Source organism: Lissotriton vulgaris, chromosome 1_1 (genome assembly GCF_964263255.1).
Source record: "Lissotriton vulgaris chromosome 1_1, aLisVul1.2, whole genome shotgun sequence".
Classification (NCBI taxonomy): domain Eukaryota; kingdom Metazoa; phylum Chordata; class Amphibia; order Caudata; family Salamandridae; genus Lissotriton; species Lissotriton vulgaris.
Window position 1 is genome coordinate 173,344,581 of NC_141685.1, and position 23,186 is coordinate 173,367,766.

Genomic DNA, 23,186 nt, shown 5'->3' on the forward strand with positions numbered 1-23,186 from the left:
AAGAGGGTGTCGAAAGCCGAAAGAGACGGATCGTCGTCATCTAAGGCAACCCTGAGGGGCGTGAACACTGAAGACGGACTTGAGCCGCAGCAGCCCCTCAGTCCGGAGGCATACAAGGATATGCTGGTGAAGCTTCTCGACGAGAAGGAGAAAATGGCTGCGTTGGAACGTGACGCATCAAGCCACCGCCATTTTGGGGCACAAGGCGCCCCAACTAGATCGAAGTTGGAGACGGCCGCAAAGAAGGTCAAACAGACATCGGGGCACCCACCGATAGTATTTGGGTTGCCTCCGACCGCAAGACCCAAGATGTCTAAGCCAGCGCAGAGCGCCGCATCAAGCCACCGCCATTTTGGGGCACAAGGCGCCCCAACTAGATCGAAGTTGGAGACGGCCGCAAAGAAGGTCAAACAGACATCGGGGCACCCACCGATAGTATTTGGGTTGCCTCCGACCGCAAGACCCAAGATGTCTAAGCCAGCGCAGAGCGCCGACCCTGCGAAAACGATGTCCAGCTTTAAGGAACGGTACTCCACTCCTGAAAGCGCTAGTCTTACCCAACCCCCCTCTGAGGGGTCGAAGGGTTTGTACATTGACTCTGCAACCGGAAGACTCACCCTCGTGAAACGGAAGATCTTACCGGAAAAGGGGATGGAATCATATCGAATTCCGCTCAAAAAGAAACAAGACTCTGCTGCCTCGCCAGTACTTTTCGAGCCTGTAAGGCCTTACGAGCAGGCCTTTACGCATTCCCCCGCACGCACAGACGATGGTGGGGGTGATGGACAAAATGATGAACAATTTAATTACCCTGATGCATCTCAAGATGTGGGCGACGACCAAGGCACGTCGGACACACATCACTTCCAAGTGAAGACAGCACCCACGGAGGATACTGCGGCCTTCAACGCCCTTATTGAAAGGGCGGCGTTGAATCACGATGTGGTCATGCATGCAGACCCGATTGAAGAGGACTTCTTGTTTGACACTTTCGCTACATCGGAAAGATCAGTGAAGACACTACCGATGCTCAAGGGTGTCCTCAAGCATGCCACTGACATTTTCAAGGACACAACCAGAGCAAGAGTGGTGAACCCCCGTATTGAGAGGAAATACAGGCCTGCCCCTGTGGACCCTACGTACATAAAGGGTCAACTGCCGTTGGACTCGCTGGTGGTGTCCAATGCCCGGAAGAGGGCGAACTCGCAGACGAGTGGTGATGCTCCTCCCCCCGACAAAGAGTCTAAAGTGCTAGAGGCTTCTGGGAAGCGGGTTGCTGCGCAAGCGGATACTATTTGGAGGATAGCTAATACACAGGCCCTACTGGCCAGATATGACAGGGCACACTATGACACTCTAGAGCAACTATTACAACACTTGCCTGACGAGTATAAGGATGGGGCGGACATGTTGATTCGGGAAGGGAAACTGATTTCAAATGCGTCCATCAAGTGTGCGCTAGATGCAGCAGACACTGCAGCCAGGGCTATCAACACTAGTGTAATGTTGAGGAGACAGGCGTGGTTGAGGATTTCAGGTTTTAAGCCAGAAATACAAACAAGTCTACTGAATCACCCCATAAACCCAGATTCCCTATTTGGGCCTGACGTTGATACCATCCTTGAAAAAATAAAGAAAGATAATGAGACGGCTAAGTCTATAGGGAGCTTTACAGTCTCAGCAGTTCAGGGGTGGTTCCTTTCGTCGCTCAAATAACAGAGGAACCTCGAGGGGGCAAACGTCTCAGCAGACACAGTTCAATAAAGGCGCTACACAGAACACCTTCAAGAACAACAGGGGTGGATACCGTGGTAACAGCACCAAGGGCAGAGGACGCGGTAACAATAACGCCAGGTCCTCAGCAAATAACAAACAGTGACGTCTTGTCACTGCCCCCGGACCACATAACACCGGTCGGGGGGCGACTTCAACAGTTCCTGCCAGTCTGGGAAGGCATTACCACAGACAGGTGGGTGAGAAAACTTATCCAGTTCGGGTATTGTTTAGAACTGACATCCACTCCACCCGACATACCACCAAGACACCATCCTATGTCCGCAGAGCACATACTCTTATTACAGCAGGAGGTGTAAAAGGGGGCCATAGAGCTCGTGCCTTTAGAGGAGCACGGAACAGGGGTGTACTCTCTCTATTTCTTAGTCCCGAAGAAGGACGGGTCTCTCAGACCCATTTTAGACCTGAGACCCCTGAACCTGTACATCCTCTCAGAGCATTTTCATATGCTGACTCTGCAGCAGGTTCTGCCCCTGCTCAGTCAAGGGGATTTTCTGGCAACCTTGGATCTGAAGGATGCATATTTCCATATACCTATACATCAGGCACACAGGAAATACCTCAGGTTCACTATACAGAACAAACACTACCAGTTCAAGGTACTGCCTTTCGGAGTGACCACTGCTCCCCGAGTTTTCACCAAGTGCTTGGCGACGGTGGCGGCACACCTTCGGAGGCAACACATTCAAGTCTACCCCGACCTGGACGACTGGCTTGTGCAAGCAAAGTCGCCCGAACAGTGTGTCGACCACGTGTCACGTACAATTCATCTTCTGCACAGCTTGGGATTTTCTCTAAACTATCCCAAGTCGCCTCTGCAGCTGTGGCGATTACCAGGAAGAAAGGGCTGCCATCCAGTTATGCGAGGATAACGGGGAGGAGACAAACAACTACAACTCCCAGACTGCCTGCGGGAGACTCGTTTGTACTAAGCCCCTCCTTCCCCAGAGAAGGGTGCTTGTCAATTGTTTGTGCAGTGCGAGTCGGAGGATAGGCGGAAGGTGTTCCCCGCCGGATCCCAGCGAGAAGAATTGCAGCATCTAGGAGAGTACTGTTGTACAGCGCCAGAGGGAGAAAACGGAGAACTCCAAACGGACCTTTGTATCAAGTAAGAAGGAGCGCGGGCTCGCCTCCTTCCTTGTTGGAGATTTGAAATACTTGGATTACTGTAGGCGCAGCGCCTAGCAGAGAAGCCACGGAGTTTCGCTTAACGCATCTAGCGTTAGGGAAAACCGTGAGAAATACAGTTTGCATTATTGCGCGCGTGCAGTCATCAACGCGTGCAGTGTACAGGCTGGTAGACTTGAGGAGGACTAAGGATTTAGCGCGGCCGCGCATGTAGAGTCCTGATTAGAGTCCGAGTATTGATTGAGCAGCGATAAAGCCGGATCGGATATCTGTGACAATTTTGAACTGCCTTGTGGGACGTGTAGTCCTAGTTGTGCAACTAACAACGAAAAGAGAGAAGCCTTAGCAGTATTGGCGCTCAGCCTTTTGTTTTGTTTATCTTTAGTTTAATTGCGGAGGAGTCACTCTCCTATGACATTGGGAATATATCCTCTTTGGTGAAGGACACGCGCAAGGGAAAGGGAGAGGCAGTGTTTCCTTTTCTTAAGGCCCTGTATGCAGAAAGTGTGGTGAGTGGAGTCATCATCCCCCTTATTGGCATAGTGAAGTATCGTATACACGTGAGAAGTAATCGTGTGTTTGTTTCGCCTTTAGATACTGGAAAGGTGTCACGGAGCTGTCCCCTAGACCCAGTCCATTCCAAAGAGGGAGAAACGAAGATAGAAAGATCGCATTCCCGTTCTCCTCCAAGGCTTCTTCTCTCCTTTTTTCCCTTCTATGCACAAAGTCAGACAGAGGTATATAGTTTCCCTGTTGGGGGGCGTGTATCGAGGGGAATAGAGGATCTAGCATCTGATATCGTCTCTGCTGGGAAAAGACAGAAGGTTAGTGGCGTAAATGTTCCTTGTGCTACTGCCGATCTTGACAGATTGACAAGCCCAAGTAACAAGACCCAGCCTGGACGATGAATGTGGAAAGTGTACTAAATTCTGTAGTGGAAAGCCTTGCGGCGCTACAACAGGAAGTTACCACGTCTCGTACCGAGAGTCAGGTCCTATATAAGGAACTAGGGGTTCTTAGAAAGGAGATGTCCGAAATGTCCATGAGAGGGGGCAAAGGGGCTTCGTATATCAAACCAGCCACTTTACAACCTCCATCTTCCACCGTGTCTCCTGGGTCACAGGGAGCTGAAGGGGGTGGGTTCACGGTGTCATCTCCCTCCACACCCTCCTCTTCTGATGCAGTTCCCACTGTCCATGTCATACAAAATACCGGGATCCCACTTGCCCCTCCAGAAAGTTTCTATGGGGACCCCCGTAAATTTGAAACGTTCTTAAACCAATGTAGATTGCATTTTTTGTGCAAGCAGGGGGTGTTCCAAGAGGATACAACAAAGACAGCGTTTATGATGTCATACATGGGAGGTAATGCAGCGAGTTGGACAATACCCTTATTGGAAAGAAATGATCCTGTGTTACACGATTTTGATGATTTTTGTTTGGAACTGCGACGTTTGTTCGACAGAAAACTCCATATGTTGTCTCTGGATAGAGAGCTGTTAACCCTACGGCAAGGGTCTCAAGATTTGCTATCATATATAACTTCCTTCAATCGACTTGTGGTCGAAACAGAGTGGCCTACGGCAAAGAGAATATCTATTTTTTATCAAGGGCTCCGAGGGGAGCTAAAGGACGTCCTGGCTCAAGTGGTACAACTTCCCACCTCTTGTGAAGAATTGATCGACTTAACTGTTCAATTGGACCATCGCCTATTGGAACGAAGGGGTGATAGAGGCAGAGGAGACGGTCGCTTCTTCTTACCACGTCTTCGAGGTACTATGGAAGATCATCCTAAGATGCCAGAGGGAGTTGAACCCATGCAAATAGGAGGGCTTCGGGGACCCCTTTCAAAGGAAGAGAAAGACAAACAAAGAAGACTGAAACAGTGTCTATACTGCGGAAAGGGTGGTCATTTTGTGAAAGATTGTCGAGCCAGAAGCGCGTTTCCTGGAAGATCAGCGGCTCCCCCTTCTCAGGCTGTCATACAAACGGGAAGACCGGCGGAAAATTAACATGCCCAAATCAGGAGGAGGTCGCTGCCTTGGGTTGTTCACCATTAAAGATCTCACCTACACTTGCAAATACATTACATCCTGCAGTGGCTCACATGAATTTAAAAGTAACTTTATGGGTCAATACCCGTGACGCTATGGAGATTGATGCTCTGCTAGATTCCGGAGCCACTGGTAACTATATCGACCAAGAATACGCCATGAAGATTGGGATCGTATGCGAGAAAAAGGATAAACCGGAGCTGGTCAAAGCAGTGGATGGAACGGTTTTGTCATCTGGCCCCGTTTCTTACCATACCCAAGCATTGTTGATGCAGACAAATCAAAATCATCAGGAGATGATCCAATTCGACTTGATTGATGCCCCCCAGTTCCGTTTAATATTGGGGATGCCGTGGCTGACTCTTCACGATCCTCAAGTTAGTTGGGCAGCACGTACCATTACCTTGTCCTCTGCGTTTTGTAAGGCCAATTGCAGACAGGACGTGTCTGTTAAGGAAGAACAATCAGCTACGCCTTCAGTCTGTCTGGCTTCTGGATGTTCCATAGGACCATACTGTTGTGCCACCGCTCTTCCTGATGAGTACCAGGAGTTCAGTTCCTTGTTCGACAAACAAAAGGCTACTGATTTGCCTCCACATCGCGTCTACGATTGTAGAATTGACCTTGTTCCTGGTGCTGATATTCCCTGTAGCCGAGTTTATGCTCTCACTGAAAAAGAGTCAGTGTATTTGCGGAATTACCTCGATGACAATTTGGCTACGGGGTTCATTCGTCATTCTACCTCGCCAGCTTCCTCGCCGATGTTTTTTATTCCTAAGAAGGACTGCGAGGAATTGAGACCATGCATCGACTACAGGGCCATTAATCGAATGAAAATCAAGAACCGGTATCCACTACCGCTTATACCTGTACTCTTGGATCAATTGAAAGGGGCTCGATTCTTCACTAAACTCGATCTCAGAGGAGCGTACCATCTTGTTAGAGTAAAGAGTGGAGATGAGTGGAAGACCGCGTTTAGGACAAAATTTGGATTGTTCGAGTACCTTGTGATGCCGTTTGGGCTCTGCAACGCCCCTGCAGCGTTCCAATATTTCATGGATGAAGTACTACGCGGGTGTCTGGAGACATTCTGCATCGTGTACATAGATGATATTTTGATCTATTCATCTACACTTCACGAACATGTGGATCATGTAAAGGTGGTGTTGGGGCGATTACAGCAGAATTCCTTGTATGCCAAGCTAGAAAAATGTCTTTTTCGTGTGAAGGAAGTGGCCTTCCTTGGTTATATCATCTCGGCCCAGGGCTTCCAAATGGATTCCAGTAAAGTGGAGGCTATTCTCGGATGGAGTACACCCAAGAACGTGAAGGCGGTACAAAGTTTCCTTGGTTTCGCCAACTACTACCGCCGGTTCATAAAGGATTTCTCCAAGATCATTCAGCCGATATCCAGTCTACTGAGGAAGAACACTGTGTTTGGATGGACCCTTGAAGCGGAAAGATCATTTCAATATCTCAAGGAACAGTTTACACAGGCTCCTATTCTACGCCACCCTGATTCGCAGTTGCCTTTTGTCTTGGAGACTGATGCCTCCCTGTATGCTATCGGTGGGATATTATCACAACGCCACCCCGAAACAGGCCAGTTGCATCCCGTGGCCTATTTCTCAAGAAAACTTTCTCCTTGCGAAACAAATTATTCTGTCACGGATAAGGAGCTTCTTGCAATCAAGAGGGCATGTGAGGAGTGGCGCCATTATCTGCTGGGAGCAATGCACACTGTTGAAATCTATACCGACCACAGAAACTTGCTATTTTTGAAAACAGCCAAGGCCCTTACTCCCAGGCAGTTGAGGTGGACTCTGTTCTTCTCGGACTTTGATTTTGTTATTAAATATAAACCAGGACCACAAAATGGTAAGGCTGACGCCCTATCTCGAATCAGGGAGACGGCTGAACAGAAAACAGAGAGTGAAGAGGAACCTCCACTTATTCTCCAAGAGTCCAGCCACCCCTCTCCTTTCATCGCCTTGGTGTCAACTCCTGAATTCTTGGATGATGTCCGAGTGGCTCTTGCAGATATGGATATACCGGAATGGGTGAAAGAGGATCCTGAGCATCGCACAGTGAAAGATGATCTTGCCTATCAGGGATTAGCCATCTATGTCCCTACTGAACCCTTGCAACGGAAGGTGTTGCACTGGATCCATGATTCACCTTTAGGTGGCCATTTAGGTATCTACAAAACTATTGCAGGTGTGGAACGTAGCTTTTGGTGGCCAAAATTGAGAGCAACAGTAAGACACTATGTGATGAACTGTGCCGTTTGTATACAGGGGAAGGCAGTGCATGTTAAGCCGGTTGGCCTTCTCAGACCTCTCCCGATTCCTCCGAAGCCTTGGCATACGGTGTCGATGGACTTTATTGTTGAAATGCCACCCTGTGAGGGTAAGACTGTGATCTTAGTGGTCGTAGACCATTTGACAAAAATGGGACATTTCATTCCTCTCAACGGCCTGCCTACTTCTGTTGAATTGGCGCAGGTGTTCTTGCAACACGTCGTCCGTGCCCATGGGATACCTTGTGTGCTCATCACCGATAGAGGCACTCAATTCACCTCTCGCTTCTGGAAGGCCCTCTGTCAGACCATGGATGTTGATGCGCGACTCTCGTCATCTTATCACCCCCAGACGGACGGCAAAACAGAGCGCCTGAATCAGACGTTAGAACAATACCTTCGCTGCTTTGCCTTGCAAAACGATACTGAATGGACTACTTTGATCTGGATGGCTGAATTTGCTTACAACAATGCCATTCATTCCACCTTGGGCTGTTCACCTTTTTTTTGTCTTTTTGGTTTTCACCCTAATGCACTACCCTTTGAGGTTCCTGTTCACTCCCCGGTGCCCAGTATACATGAACACCATGCACATTTGAGAGCAGTACTAGTGGGGGTGCGACATAGCTTAGTGGACGCGCAGTCTTCTCAGAAACGTTATGCTGACAATAGAAGGTCTTCTGCTCCTGCATATGCAGTGGGGGATAGGGTGTGGCTTTCCACAAAAAACTTACATCTGAAAGGAGAGAACAAGTTGAAGCCTAGATATGTGGGGCCTTATTGCATAGAGAAAATCATTAACCCTGTGGCGGTGCGGTTGACCCTCCCTGATACTTGGAGGATTCATCCCGTCTTTCACGTTTCCTTGCTCCAACCCTGTCCCGTGAGTACTAGGCTGTCTGATAAACCCCTTCCAGTGGATGTTGATGGGCATGAAGAGTATGAGGTCCAGTCAATCCTTGACTCCCGTATGGTGCGAGGGCGGATTCAGTACTTGGTCGAGTGGAAAGGGTATGGCCCTGAGGAGCGGTCCTGGGAACCAGTGGGTTATCTCCATTGTCCTGAGTTGGTTGCGCGTTTTCATGACTTGTATCCTGGTAAGCCTGGGCGACCGCCGGGACGGCTGTCCTCGGGAGGGGGTTCTGTGGCGATTACCAGGAAGAAAGGGCTGCCTTCCAGTTATGCGAGGATAACGGGGAGGAGACAAACAACTACAACTCCCAGACTGCCTTGGGGGAGACTCGTTTGTACTAAGCCCCTCCTTCCCCAGAGAAGGTTGCTTGTCAATTGTTTGTGCAGTGCGAGTCGGAGGATAGGCGGAAGGTGTTCCCCGCCGGATCCCAGCGAGAAGAATTGCAGCATCTAGGAGAGTACTGTTGTACAGCGCCAGAGGGAGAAAACGGAGAACTCCAAACGGACCTTTGTATCAAGTAAGAAGGAGCGCGGGCTCGCCTCCTTCCTTGTTGGAGATTTGAAATACTTGGATTACTGTAGGCGCAGCGCCTAGCAGAGTAGCCACGGAGTTTCGCTTAACGCATCTAGCGTTAGGGAAAACCGTGAGAAATACAGTTTGCATTATTGCGCGCGTGCAGTCATCAACGCGTGCAGTGTACAGGCTGGTAGACTTGAGGAGGACTAAGGATTTAGCGCGGCCGCGCATGTAGAGTCCTGATTAGAGTCCGAGTATTGATTGAGCAGCGATAAAGCCGGATCGGATATCTGTGACAATTTTGAACTGCCTTGTGGGACGTGTAGTCCTAGTTGTGCAACTAACAACGAAAAGAGAGAAGCCTTAGCAGTATTGGCGCTCAGCCTTTTGTTTTGTTTATCTTTAGTTTAATTGCGGAGGAGTCACTCTCCTATGACATTGGGAATATATCCTCTTTGGTGAAGGACACGCGCAAGGGAAAGGGAGAGGCAGTGTTTCCTTTTCTTAAGGCCCTGTATGCAGAAAGTGTGGTGAGTGGAGTCATCATCCCCCTTATTGGCATAGTGAAGTATCGTATACACGTGAGAAGTAATCGTGTGTTTGTTTCGCCTTTAGATACTGGAAAGGTGTCACGGAGCTGTCCCCTAGACCCAGTCCATTCCAAAGAGGGAGAAACGAAGATAGAAAGATCGCATTCCCGTTCTCCTCCAAGGCTTCTTCTCTCCTTTTTTCCCTTCTATGCACGAAGCCAGACAGAGGTATATAGTTTCCCTGTTGGGGGGCGTGTATCGAGGGGAATAGAGGATCTAGCATCTGATATCGTCTCTGCTGGGAAAAGACAGAAGGTTAGTGGTGTAAATGTTCCTTGTGCTACTGCCGATCTTGACAGCAGCCCGCTCAAGTGCAACAGTACTTGGGAACGACACTGGACACTGACAGCGTCAGCCCAGCCAACTCAGGTGCGGATCAACAGCATGCAAATGCTGATTCGCAGATTCAGACCTCAGCACTCACTTCAAGCGCGGGTGTTTTTGCAGTTGATAGGCATGATGGCCTCCTGCATATTCATAGTCCCACACGCGAGACTGCACATGCGTCCGATCCAAGAGTGTCTAGCACGGCAGTGGAACCAGGCTCAAGGACATTTGAAAGACCTAGTGTTGGTGACCGGTCGTGCATACAACTCTCTGCATTGGTGGAGCCCACACAACCATTGCAAGGGACGACCATTCCAGGAGCCTGTACCACAAATAGTGCTCACGACGGACGCATCCCTCCTGGGATGGGGGGCGTATCTCCTTCATTACACAGTGCAGGGACTATGGTCGGACCAACAGAAGAAGATGCATATCAACCTGTTGGAACTGATGGCGATCTTCATGGCGATGAAGGCTTTCAAGATGCATCTGTGCAACAAGGTCGTGTTGATCCGGACGGACAACATGACGGCAATGTATTACATTCAGAATCAGGGAGGCACTCACTCTCCACAGTTGTCTCACCTGGCTCAGAGCATGTGGAAGTGGGCCATTCAGAGGAACATTTTCCTCATGGCGGAGAACCTCCCGGGACAGGACAACCAGATGACGGATCTGCTCAGCAGGCACAGCCATCAGGTGCACGAGTGGGAGATTCATCCCTCGGTACTGCAGCCGTTCTTCCAGCAGTGGGGCCAACCAGAGATAGACCTGTTCGCCACAAACGAGAACGCAAAATGCCCAAGCTTCGCCGCCAGGTTCCCACACCCACGGTCTCAGGGCAATGCGATATGGATGAACTGGTCAGGCAGATTTGCGTACGCTTTTCCGTCAGCTCCTCTCATACCTCTGGTGGCGCAGAAACTGAGACAACACTCGATGACCCTCATCCTGGTTGCTCCAACGTGGGTGAGGCAAGCATGGTACACCACGTTCCTAGAACTTTCCGTGGTGCCTCATCAAAGACTGCGTCTTACACCCAGTCTTCTCACCCAGAGCCATGGCGAGGTTCAGCACCCAGATCCGCAACAGTTAAACCTTGCAATATGGCTCCTGAAGTCATAGAATTTGGGTATCTGAATCTGCCCCCTGATTGTATGGACATCATTAAGGAGGCGAGGAGGCCTACGACTCGAGCATGCTATGCCGCCAAATGAAAACGTTTTGTCATTTATTGTTCCAACCATGACATTAACCCGGTAGATGCATCCACGCAGAACATCATTTGTTACCTGTTACACTTGTACAGATGCAATCTGGCGTACAGCTCCATCCGTATACATTTGGTGGAAATAGCGGCTTACTTGCAGAACAGACAACACCTGTCACTGTTCAGAGTTCCTGCCATAAAGGCTTTCATGGAAGGACTCAAAAGAGTCATTCCTCCCAGAAGACCACCTTCTCCAGTCTGGAACCTTAACTTAGTTCTGACCAGACTAATGGGACCTCCTTTCGAGCCCCTCCACTCTTGTGAGATTCAGTTCTTAACGTGGAAGGTGGCTTTCTTAATAGCGATTACGTCACTAAGACGGGTTAGCGAGCTGCAAGTCCTAACCGTTCAGGAACCTTTTATTCAAGTTCATGCGAATAGGGTAGTTCTACGCACCAACCCTAAATTCATGCCCAAGGTAGTCTCTCAGTTCCATATCAATCAGACCATAGAGCTACCGGTTTTCTTCCCTAATCCAGACTCAGTTGCAGAATGATCACTGCACATGCTAGACGTGAAAAGAGCTCTCCTGTATTACATAGACAGGACAAAGGATTTTAGGAAGACTAAACAACTCTTTGTAGCTTTCTCACCACAGCGCAAAGGCAAACCCATTTCCAAGGCAGGAATAGCCAGATGGATTGTGAAGTGCATTCAGATTTGTTATCAGAAAGCTAAACGCACACTGACAGTCCCCCCGAGAGCGCATTCAACACGCAAGCTAGGGGCATCCATGGCTTTCCTGGGGAACATTCCATTAGAGGACAAATGCAGAGCAGCCACATGGAATAACATACATACATTTACAAAACACTACTGTGTAGATGTGCATTCCAAGCAGCAAGCTTCTGTAGGACAGGCTGTTCTGAAGTCTCTTTTACAGGCTGCTGCAGCTGGCTCGGGCAACCACCGCAAGGGGAGAAACTGCTATCCATTCTATGCACAAGATATGAATTTAGCGGCCCACATGCCTCGAACGGAATATGCTACTTACCAGTATGCATCTGTTCTTGGCATGTAGGGCCGCTAACATTCATATCGCCCTCCCATCCTCCCCGGTGCCTGTCGCAGCTGTAGCAGTCAGAATTATTTGCAAGCATGGGCATCAATTATGATATTTAAAACTCCATCCCTGCCACAATGGCGAAAAACAATCTGAGGATGGAGAGGATGCCCATGCGCACTGTAGTCCAGGGGAGGAGCCACCTATCTCGTGATACTCAAAAGACTCTTCCAGGACAACAAGGTGCAATCATCCGGACCCAACACTAGGCGGCGGTCTATGCACAAGATATGAATGTTAGCGGCCCTACATGCCAAGAACAGATGCATACTGGTAAGTAGCATATTCCATTACCAGTTTGACGCAATTGACTGGGGAGTTGCCACTTCTGCCTGTTAAACCGCATGCCATTCATTATTTCACAATGTTTTGGGGCTTTTATTTACCACTTGATTTAAGCAGGTGGTAGATATATGCATGTGGTTGGTTGGGGGGCGATGGGTGAAGCAGGGGAGGGAAGGGTAAAGAAATGTCTAACAAAGGGAAGAATTGTGTGTTTCCCCCAGTTAGTAAAAAAACAGCATAAGTCTTGGCTGCTTCTGCTGCACCCACAGTCTTGTGGGTCTTTTCAGTCTAATTTTCCTGTCTGGACAAAAATGGTGTCCTGTTTTTCTGCACCCGTTACATCCAGGTGCAGCAAAACCTAACAAAGGATAATCAGGTGGAATAAAATGACCACATGAAAGTACGCCTTAATTTCATTGCCCTCGATTCATACTCTGGACCATAGTTGAGGGATATGTCTAGGCATAATCCTCGCAATATACAATAGATTTGTGTGCGGCAGAGGCCAAACTCAAAAGTCAGGATACTAGATACAAGTAGGTGGTAACTCAGGGCAGGGGAAAAATGCCTGTTGTCCATGGAGGGGAAATTCCCGTCCCAGAAATCCAGATTAAAAATTAATTAATAGTATCCTTTTTAGGTCTCGCTATTCGATGCGCACGCATCGAGCTTGCGAGGATATAGGGCCTTAACCAGAGTTTAACCAAAAAGCTAATTTGATACAGTGCACGTGGCTTTCAGGCGTGGCCTAAAGCACGTGCACAGCATCAAATCGGCTTTTTGTGTAAACATCTGTTACTTAGCTCCGCCAGCAGCTCTTCCCGCTCCGCCCCTTGCTCTCCGCCCCCTTTCTCCCCAGCCGCCAGCACCTCCCCTCATCCGTTCCCCAGCAGCATCTGTTCCCCAGCCTGCCGAGAGCAGCTCTTCCCGCTCCGCCCTCTCCCCACTCTCTCTCCCCTCACGACGCTCCTCCCGCTCCGCTCCGCCCCCCCACTCTCTCTCCCAGCACACCTCCCCCTCTAGCATACAGCACGGAATTCAGGCATCAGCTGGACATGTGGAAAATTTCCCAGATTCTTATAGCGCAACTTGTAGAGATTGCATAAACTGCTCGACACTATTTTGTTCTGTGATGTTGAGATCACTCACACTGACACATAGATCTTGGTCTACTCTTAGTCGATCAGCCTATAATCCACTTTACAGCAACACATCGCCCATAACAAGGATGCTCTGCCAGCAGCTCTTCCCCCTCCCGACTCTCTCTCCCAGCACACCACCCCCCGCTCCGCCCCTTGCTCTCCGCCCCCTGCCTCCCCAGCCGCCAGCACTCCACACTGTCACAGCCTGCCGAGAGCAGCTCTTCCCGCTCCGCACTCTCCCCACTCTCTCTCCCCTCACAACGCTCTTCCCGCTCCGCCCCCTCCCCACTCTCTCTCCCAGCACACCTCCCCCTCCAGCATACAGCACGGAATTCAGGCATCAGCTGGACATGCGGAAAATTTCCCAGATTCTTATAGCGCAACTTGTAGAGATTGCATAAACTGCTCGGTAAAGAAAGAAAGTTACACACTATTTTGTTCTGTGATGTTGAGATCACTCACACTGACACATATTTATTTATTATTTATTTATGGGCTTATTACGCGCCGGCATCACACCCGAAGGTGTATCTCCGCGCGGTGCTGTAAGGTGGGCAGGTAGAAGAACTCCTCCTAGAATAGTACAGTCTTTAGGCGTTTCCTGAAAGCTGAGTGACTCTGACATTCTCTAAGGGAGAGGGGGAGGTTGTTCCATAGACGAGGACCCATGATGGAGAGGGCACGGCCTCCCTGTCTGGTCTTATAATGTCTAGGAACCTGAAGCAACTGTTGGTTGGAGGACCTGAGGGTGCGGGAAGGACGGTGATAAACAAATTTGTCTGCCAAGTCATGTGGTCCCAGATTGTGTAAACTTTTGTGTATCACACAGCTGATCTTGAATTCTACCCGTTTCCGGATAGGGAGCCAATGAAGGGCCTTAAGGAGGGGGAGGGACGGTGTTCTGGGGGGGGGGTGTTGGTCACCAGCCGTGCTGCGGTGTTCTGCACCACCTGTAGTTTATTGAGCACTCCCTCATTGGCAGCTAGGAGTAAGCCATTACAATAGTCCAGGCGACTCAAAACGAGGGCCTGGACCAGGGTCTTCCGGGTATCGTCGGGTAGAAGGGGGAACACCTTCCGAAGGAGGCCAATAATGTGGAAGCAGGACCCTGCAGTGGTGCTGGCATGGTGAGAAAGGGTGAGGTCCTGGTCTAGACGAACCCCCAGGTTCTTTACTACCTGTTTGGGGGGCGGGGCCTGTCCCAAGCTAGAAGGCCACCAATCTGGGGTCCAGAGGATTCTCGCCTCCCCGAATAACATGACCTCAGACTTTCCCACGTTGCATTGTAGAAAGTTCTTGGCCATCCAGCTGGCGATTGCAGTCATGCCGTTAGAGAAAGCTTGTCTAATCTCAGGAGTAAAGGTCTTAAAAGTAAACAGCAGCTGCGTGTCGTCAGCGTAGGAGATAGGCATAAACCCAAAGGACCTTGTCATGTTGGCCAGAGAGGAGACATATACGTTAAACAACGTAGGGCTAAGACATGAGCCCTGCGGGACTCCTCTGATGATGTTAGCCGAGGTGGATCTAAAGGAGCCCATGTTCACCTTCTGAGTCCGCTCTGAGAGAAAGCTGGTAAACCATGCCAGGGCAGATTTGTCGATGCCTATCTCCTTTAATCTGGTAAGGAGAATGGCGTGGGATATGGTGTCGAATGCTGCGGACAAGTCCAGCAGCACCAACACCACAGACAGCCCTCCGTCCAGGGAGATGCGTATGGCATCCGTAACGGAGAGGAGGGCGGTCTCAGTACTATGCCTAGGCCTGAACCCGGACTGAGAATGGTCTAAGCTGCCAGTCTGCTCAATGAAGGTTGAGAGATGGTGATTGACGTGCTTCTCCGTCAGTTTTCCGATGAATGGCAGAAGGGAGATAGGCCTCAGGTTGGTCATGTCTGACCAAGGGATGGCGGTATTCTTCCTGATAGGCTTGACTATGGCCTCCTTCCACACCCGGGGGACCAGTCCCTCAGACAGGGAGCGATTGATCACCGTCCGAATGCAGGGGCTAAGGACACTCCCAATGAGGTGCATGACACGGGCAGGTACGAGGTCTACCGGGCTGCCTGACTTAATGGTCCCAATCAGAGAGTTGACCTGATCTAAGGTGATCTCAGGAATGAATGATAGTGAGGCTGGAGCAACACAGGCTTTTCCAGGCTGAGAACTGGAAAAGGGGGCATTTTCATCCACGGATGTGCTTGATTGGGAGATTTTTTGGTAAATGGCATCAATTTTATCCGAGAAGAAACCGGCCGTGTCATCGCACAGTTTTTGTGTTAGCACTTCTGCACTGTCGCAAGCGACAGGCTTGGTAAATGTGCAGAGCACCTGGTACAACATTTTGGGGTCGTTGCCGGCCCCAGAGAGTTGGGAGATAATATGGGACTTACGGGCAGCTCTAATGTTTTTATGATAGAGTCTCATTGCTGAGCTATACCTATCTCTATCAACAGTGCTGCGCGAGAGTCTCCAGGACATAGACCTTGGTCTACTCTTAGTCGATCAGCCTATAATCCACTTTACGAATCAGAAAAGGGGGTGGTGATGAATAGAGTGTCTGAATTAAGCAGACCACTCTTACCCAGTCCAAAGATCAGGGCTTGATCCATCACCGTTATTTAGCTCACTGCACCATCCCAGCTCAGAACCTGGCTATATGCAAATTAGTCTGTCCCTGGCCCAGTGCATCATGGGAACAGGGCAGACCAAACTACCAAACCAATTCTTCACCAGAAAGGAGACAAGCTTCCAGGGACCAGTTTCTGGCATTTCAGCCGTCGTCGGCCCGGCTTGCTTGAATCCTGATGGTGCAGTGAGCAAGGGACTCATGTCTGAGTATACCCTGCCACACCTATAGTGGCCAAAAACGATTCAGAAAAGGGGGTGGTGATGAACAGAGTGTCTGAATTAAGCAGACCACTCTTACCCAGTCCAAAGATCAGGGCTTGATCCATCACCGTTATTTAGCTCACTGCACCATCCCAGCTCAGAACCTGGCTATATGCAAATTAGTCTGTCCCTGGCCCAGTGCATCATGGGAACAGGGCAGACCAAACTACCAAGCCAATTCTTCACCAGAAAGGAGACAAGCTTCCGGGGACCAGTTTCTGGCATTTCAGCCGCTGTCGGCCCGGCTTGCTTGAATCCTGATGGTGCAGTGAGCAAGGGACTCATGTCTGAGTATACCCTGCCACACCTATAGTGGCCAAAAACGATTCAGAAAAGGGGGTGATGATGAACAGAGTGTCTGAATCAAGCAGACCACTCTTACCCAGTCCAAAGATCAGGGCTTGATCCATCACCGTTATTTAGCTCACTGCACCATCCCAGCTTAGAACCTGGCTATATGCAAATTAGTCTGTCCCTGGCCCAGTGCATCATGGGAACAGGGCAGACCAAACTACCAAGCCAATTCTTCACCAGAAAGGAGACAAGCTTCCGGGGACCAGTTTCTGGCATGTCAGCCGTCGTTGGCCCGGCTTGCTTGAATCCTGATGGTGCAGTGAGCAAGGGACTCATGTCTGAGTATACCCTGCCACACCTATAGTGGCCAAAAACGATTCAGAAAAGGGGGTGGTGATGAACAGAGTGTCTGAATTAAGCAGACCACTCTTACCCAGTCCAAAGATCAGGGCTTGATCCATCACCGTTATTTAGCTCACTGCACCATCCCAGCTCAGAACCTGGCTATATGCAAATTAGTCTGTCCCTGGCCCAGTGCATCATGGGAACAGGGCAGACCAAACTACCAAGCCAATTCTTCACCAGAAAGGAGACAAGCTTCCGGGGACCAGTTTCTGGCATTTCAGCCGTCGTCGGCCCGGCTTGCTTCAATCCCGATGGTGCAGTGAGCAAGGGACTCATGTCTGAGTATACCCTGCCACACCTATAGTGGCCAAAAACGATTCAGAAAAGGGGGTGGTGATGAACAGAGTGTCTGAATTAAGCAGACCACTCTTACCCAGTCCAAAGATCAGGGCTTGATCCATCACCGTTATTTAGCTCACTGCACCATCCCAGCTCAGAACCTGGCTATATGCAAATTAGTCTGTCCCTGGCCCAGTGCATCATGGGAACAGGGCAGACCAAACTACCAAGCCAATTCTTCACCAGAAAGGAGACAAGCTTCCGGGTACCAGTTTCTGGCATTTCAGCCGTCGTCGGCCCGGCTTGCTTGAATCCTGATGGTGCAGTGAGCAAGGGAATCATGTCTGAGTATACCCTACCACACCTATAGTGGCCAAAAACGATTCAGAAAAGGGGGTGGTGATGAACAGAGTGTCTGAATTAAGCAGACCACTCTTACCCAGTCCAAAGATCAGGGCTTGATCCATCACCGTTATTTAGCTCACTGCACCATCCCAGCTCAGAACCTGGCTATATGCAAATTAGTCTGTCCCTGGCCCAGTGCATCATGGGAACAGGGCAGACCAAACTACCAAGCCAATTCTTCACCAGAAAGGAGACAAGCTTCCGGGGACCAGTTTCTGGCATTTCAGCCGTCGTTTGCCCGGCTTGCTTGAATCCTGATGGTGCAGTGAGCAAGGGACTCATGTCTGAGTATACCCTGCCACACCTGTAGTGGCCAAAAACGATTCAGAAAAGGGGGTGGTGATGAACAGAGTGTCTGAATTAAGCAGACCACTCTTACCCTGTCCAAAGATCAGGGCTTGATCCATCACCGTTATTTAGCTCGCTGCACCATCCCAGCTCAGAACCTGGCTATATGCAAATTAGTCTGTCCCTGGCTTAGTGCATCATGGGAACAGGGCAGACCAAACTACCAAGCCAATTCTTCACCAGAAAGGAGACAAGCTTCCGGGGACCAGTTTCTGGCATTTCAGCCGTCGTCGGCCCAGCTTGCTTGAATCCTGATGGTGCAGTGAGCAAGGGACTCATGTCTGAGTATACCCTGCCACACCTATAGTGGCCAAAAACGTTTCAGAAAAGGGGGTGGTGATGAACAGAGTGTCTGAATTAAGCAGACCACTCTTACCCAGTCCAAAGATCAGGGCTTGATCCATCACCGTTATTTAGCTCACTGCACCATCCCAGCTCAGAACCTGGCTATATGCAAATTAGTCTGTCCCTGGCCCAGTGCATCATGGGAACAGGGCAGACCAAACTACCAAGCCAATTCTTCACCAGAAAGGAGACAAGCTTCCGGGGGCCAGTTTCTGGCATTTCAGCCGTCGTCGGCCCGGCTTGCTTGAATCCTGATGGTGCAGTGAGCAAGGGACTCATGTCTGAGTATACCCTGCCACACCTATAGTGGCCAAAAACGATTCAGAAAAGGGGGTGGTGATGAACAGAGTGTCTGAATTAAGCAGACCACTCTTACCCAGTCCAAAGATCAGGGCTTGATCCATCACCGTTATTTATCTCACTGCACCATCCCAGCTCAGAACCTGGCTAAATGCAAATTAGTCTGTCCCCGGCCCAGTGCATCATGGGAACAGGGCAGACCAAACTACCAAGCCAATTCTTCACCAGAAAGGAGACAAGCTTCCGGGGACCAGTTTCTGGCATTTCAGCCGTCGTCGGCCCGGCTTGCTTGAATCCTGATGGTGCAGTGAGCAAGGGACTCATGTCTGAGCATACCCTGCCACACCTATAGTGGCCAAAAACGATTCAGAAAAGGGGGTGGTGATGAACAGAGTGTCTGAATTAAGCAGACCACTCTTACCCAGTCCAAAGATCAGGGCTTGATCCATCACCGTTATTTAGCTCACTGCACCATCCCAGCTCAGAACCTGGCTATATGCAAATTAGTCTGTCCCTGGCCCAGTGCATCATGGGAACAGGGCAGACCAAACTACCAAGCCAATTCTTCACCAGAAAGGAGACAAGCTTCCGGGGACCAGTTTCTGGCATTTCAGCTGTCGTCGGCCCGGCTTGCTTGAATCCTGATGGTGCAGTGAGCAAGGGACTCATGTCTGAGTATAACCTGCCACACCTATAGTGGCCAAAAACGATTCAGAAAAGGGGGTGGTGATGAACAGAGAGTCTGAATTAAGCAGACCACTTTTACCCAGTCCAAAGATCAGGGCTTGATCCATCACCGTTATTTAGCTCACTGCACCATCCCAGCTCCGAACCTGGCTATATGCAAATTAGTCTGTCTCTGGCCCAGTGCATCATGGGAACAGGGCAGACCAAACTACCAAGCCAATTCTTCACCAGAAAGGAGACAAGCTTCCGGGGACCAGTTTCTGGCATTTCAGCCGTCGTCGGCCCGGCTTGCTTGAATCCTGATGGTGCAGTGAGCAAGGGACTCGTGTCTGAGTATACCCTGCCACACCTATAGTGGCCAAAAACGATTCAGAAAAGGGGGTGGTGATGAACAGAGTGTCTGAATTAAGCAGACCACTCTTACCCAGTCCAAATATCAGGGCTTGATCCAACACCGTTATTTAGCTCACTGCACCATCCCAGCTCAGAACCTGGCTATATGCAAATTAGTCTGTCCCTGGCCCTGTGCATCATGGGAACAGGGCAGACCAAACTACCAAGCCAATTCTTCACAAGAAAGGAGACAAGCTTCCGGGGACCAGTTTCTGGCATTTCCCCGGAAGCTTGTTTCCTTCCCAGTGAAAGAATTGGCTTGGTAGTTTGGTTTGCCCTGTTCCCATCATGCACTGGGACAGGAACAGACTAATTTGCATATAGCCAGGTTCTGAGCTGGGATGGTGCAGTGAGCTAAAAAACGGTGTTCGATCTAGCCCTGATCTCTTGACTGGGTGAGAGTATTCTGCTTAATTCAGAGACTCTGTCCATCACCACCCCTTGTTGTTTAATTATTTTGTCCACCATAAGCGTGGAAGGGTATACTCAGATGTGAGTCCCTTGCTCATTGCACCATCAGGATTCAAGCAAGCCGGGCCGAAGACAGCTGTAATGCCAGAAACCGGTCCCCAGAAGCTTGTTTCCTTCCCAGTGAAAGAATTGGCTTGGTAGTTTGGTTTGCCCTGTTCCCATCATGCACTGGGACAGGAACAGACTAATTTGCATATAGCCAGGTTCTGAGCTGGGATGGTGCAGTGAGCTAAAAAACGGTGTTGGATCTAGCCCTGATCTCTTGACTGGGTGAGAGTATTCTGCTTAATTCAGAGACTCTGTCCATCACCACCCCTTGTTGTTTTATTATTTTGTCCACCATAAGCGTGGAAGGGTATCCTCAGATGTGAGTCCCTTGCTCATTGCACCATCAGGATTCAAGCAAGCCGGGCCGAAGACGGCTGTAATGCCAGAAACCGGTCCCCGGAAGCTTGTTTCCTTCCCAGTGAAAGAATTGGCTTGGTAGTTTGGTTTGCCCTGTTCCCATCATGCACTGGGACAGGAACAGACTAATTTGCATATAGCCAGGTTCTGAACTGGGATGGTGCAGTGAGCTAAAAAACGGTGTTGGATCTAGCCCCGATCTCTTGACTGGGTGAGAGTATTCTGCTTAATTCAGAGACTCTGTCCATCACCACCCCTTGTTGTTTAATTATTTTGTCCACCATAAGCGTGGAAGGGTATACTCAGATGTGAGTCCCTTGCTCATTGCACCATCAGGATTCAAGCAAGCCGGGCCGAAGACGGCTGTAATGCCAGAAACCGGTCCCCGGAAGCTTGTTTTCTTCCCAGTGAAAGAATTGGCTTGGTAGTTTGGTTTGCCCTGTTCCCATCATGCACTGGCACTGGAACAGACTAATTTGCATATAGCCAGGTTCTGAGCTGGGATGTTGCAGTGAGCTAAAAAACGGTGTTGGATCTAGCCCTGATCTCTTGACTGGGTGAGAGTATTCTGCTTAATTCAGAGACTCTGTCCATCACCACTCCTTGTTGTTTAATTATTTTGTCCACCATAAGCGTGGAAGGGTATACTCAGATGTGAGTCCCTTGCTCATTGCACCATCAGGATTCAAGCAAGCCGGGCCGAAGACGGCTGTAATGCCAAAAACCGGTCCCCGGAAGCTTGTTTCCTTCCCAGTGAAAGAATTGGCTTGGTAGTTTGGTTTGCCCTGTTCCCATCATGCACTGGGACAGGAACAGACTAATTTGCATATAGCCAGGTTCTGAGCTGGGATGGTGCAGTGAGCTAAAAAACGGTGTTGGATCTAGCCATGATCTCTTGACTAGGTGAGAGTATTCTGCTTAATTCAGATACTCTGTCCATCACCACCCCTTGTTGTTTAATTATTTTGTCCACCATAAGCGGGGAAGGGTATACTCAGATGTGAGTCCCTTGCTCATTGCACCATCAGGATTCAAGCAAGCCGGGCCGAAGACGGCTGTAATGCCAGAAACCGGTCCCCGGAAGCTTGTTTCCTTCCCAGTGAAAGAATTGGCTTGGTAGTTTGGTTTGCCCTGTTCCCATCATGCACTGGGACAGGAACAGACTAATTTGCATATAGCCAGGTTCTGAGCTGGGATGGTGCAGTGAGCTAAAAAACGGTGTTGGATCTAGCCCTGATCTCTTGACTGGGTGAGAGTATTCTGCTTAATTCAGAGACTCTGTCCATCACCACCCCTTGTTGTTTAATTATAATCCACTTTACAGCAACACATCGCCCATAACAAGGTTGCTCTGCCAGCAGCTCTTCCCGCTCCGCCACTTGCTCTCCTCCACCTGCCTCCCCAGCCGCCAGTACCTCCCCTCATCCGTTCCCCAGCAGCATCTGTTCCCCGGCCTGCCGAGAGCAGCTCTTCCCGCTCCGCCCTCTCCCCACTCTCTCTTCCCGCCCACTCCCTTTCCCTCACTTCCCTCTCACTCTCTCCTCACTCCTCTCTCCTCTCTCACCCTCTCCCTCCCTCTCTCCTCTCTCCTCTCCCCCTCTTTCTCCTCTCTCCCTCCCTTTACCTTCCCTCCGCACTAATTTTTCTCCTTCTCCCCATCTCCCCCTCTGCCTGCTCTCCTCTCTCCCTCCCTCCCCCCTCTGTCCTTCGCTCTCGTCCTCCCCCTCTCTTCTAAACCCTCCCTCACTCCCTCTACCCTCTCTCCCTTTCCCTCTCTCCCTTTCCCACTCTCCCATTACCTCACTTCCCTTTCCCTCTCTCTCTTTCCCTCTCTTACCTCTCCTCACTCCTCACTCCCCATCTCTGTCTCTCTCTCCTCTCTCCCCCCCTCTCTCTCCCCTCCGTCCTTCGCTCTCACCCCCCCCCCCCCCTCTATTTGCTAAAATAATCACAAATCTAAAAACAAAATTAATACTTTTATTTAGAAGGGAAAAAAACTTTACAAAAAAAAAAAACCTTTTCCACACCAAAAACTCGAAACTATCCTATGGCGAGACCTATTGCATTTCCAATGCTTGTTTAAATATCTGTTTGGTGCCAGTGCATATGACTTTAATTTCTGCCTTTGGGATTCAATGTTACAAGTCCATAGGGTGCATATATCCTTTGTGAGCTTAATAAAATGTTGAAAATTCTATAATTCCTCACTCCTACATCCAAGTACTCTCAGGCTACCATTCTACACTCTGCTCTGTCTGAAAAACAGCTCAACATTGTCAAAATTCTGCAACTCTGCATTGATTTGGCTTGTAAATTATATTTTTGGGAAATTTCCTTGTATTAACTATTTAATTTTAATACTATAGGTGATTGAAATTACTGACGAAGAAAGCAAGATTTAGCACCAGGCACCATGAAGTCAGTGCCATAGGAAGGATTATTTTGAAAAACTGAAGGACATCCAGCCTTCTACGTTTAAACAATTTCCAAAATCTCGATGTGGCGAGGAAGTGGGAGCTGAGGAAAGTACTATACTGTAAGTGAAGTCTCTAATTTAGTATTTCATTAACCAAGAGCAAAGCCATA

The 23,186-nt window shown here is 49.6% G+C and overlaps 1 long non-coding RNA gene across 1 annotated transcript in view; it reads left to right on the forward strand.

Moving 5' to 3' along the window:
* LOC147738046 (uncharacterized) overlaps positions 1-23,186 on the forward strand; it is a 339,438-nt gene that overhangs the window by 315,704 nt on the left and 548 nt on the right. The window contains exon 2 of the long non-coding RNA XR_015307448.1: positions 22,967-23,136. This is a non-coding gene — a long non-coding RNA (uncharacterized LOC147738046). The remainder of the gene's footprint in view (positions 1-22,966; positions 23,137-23,186) is intronic.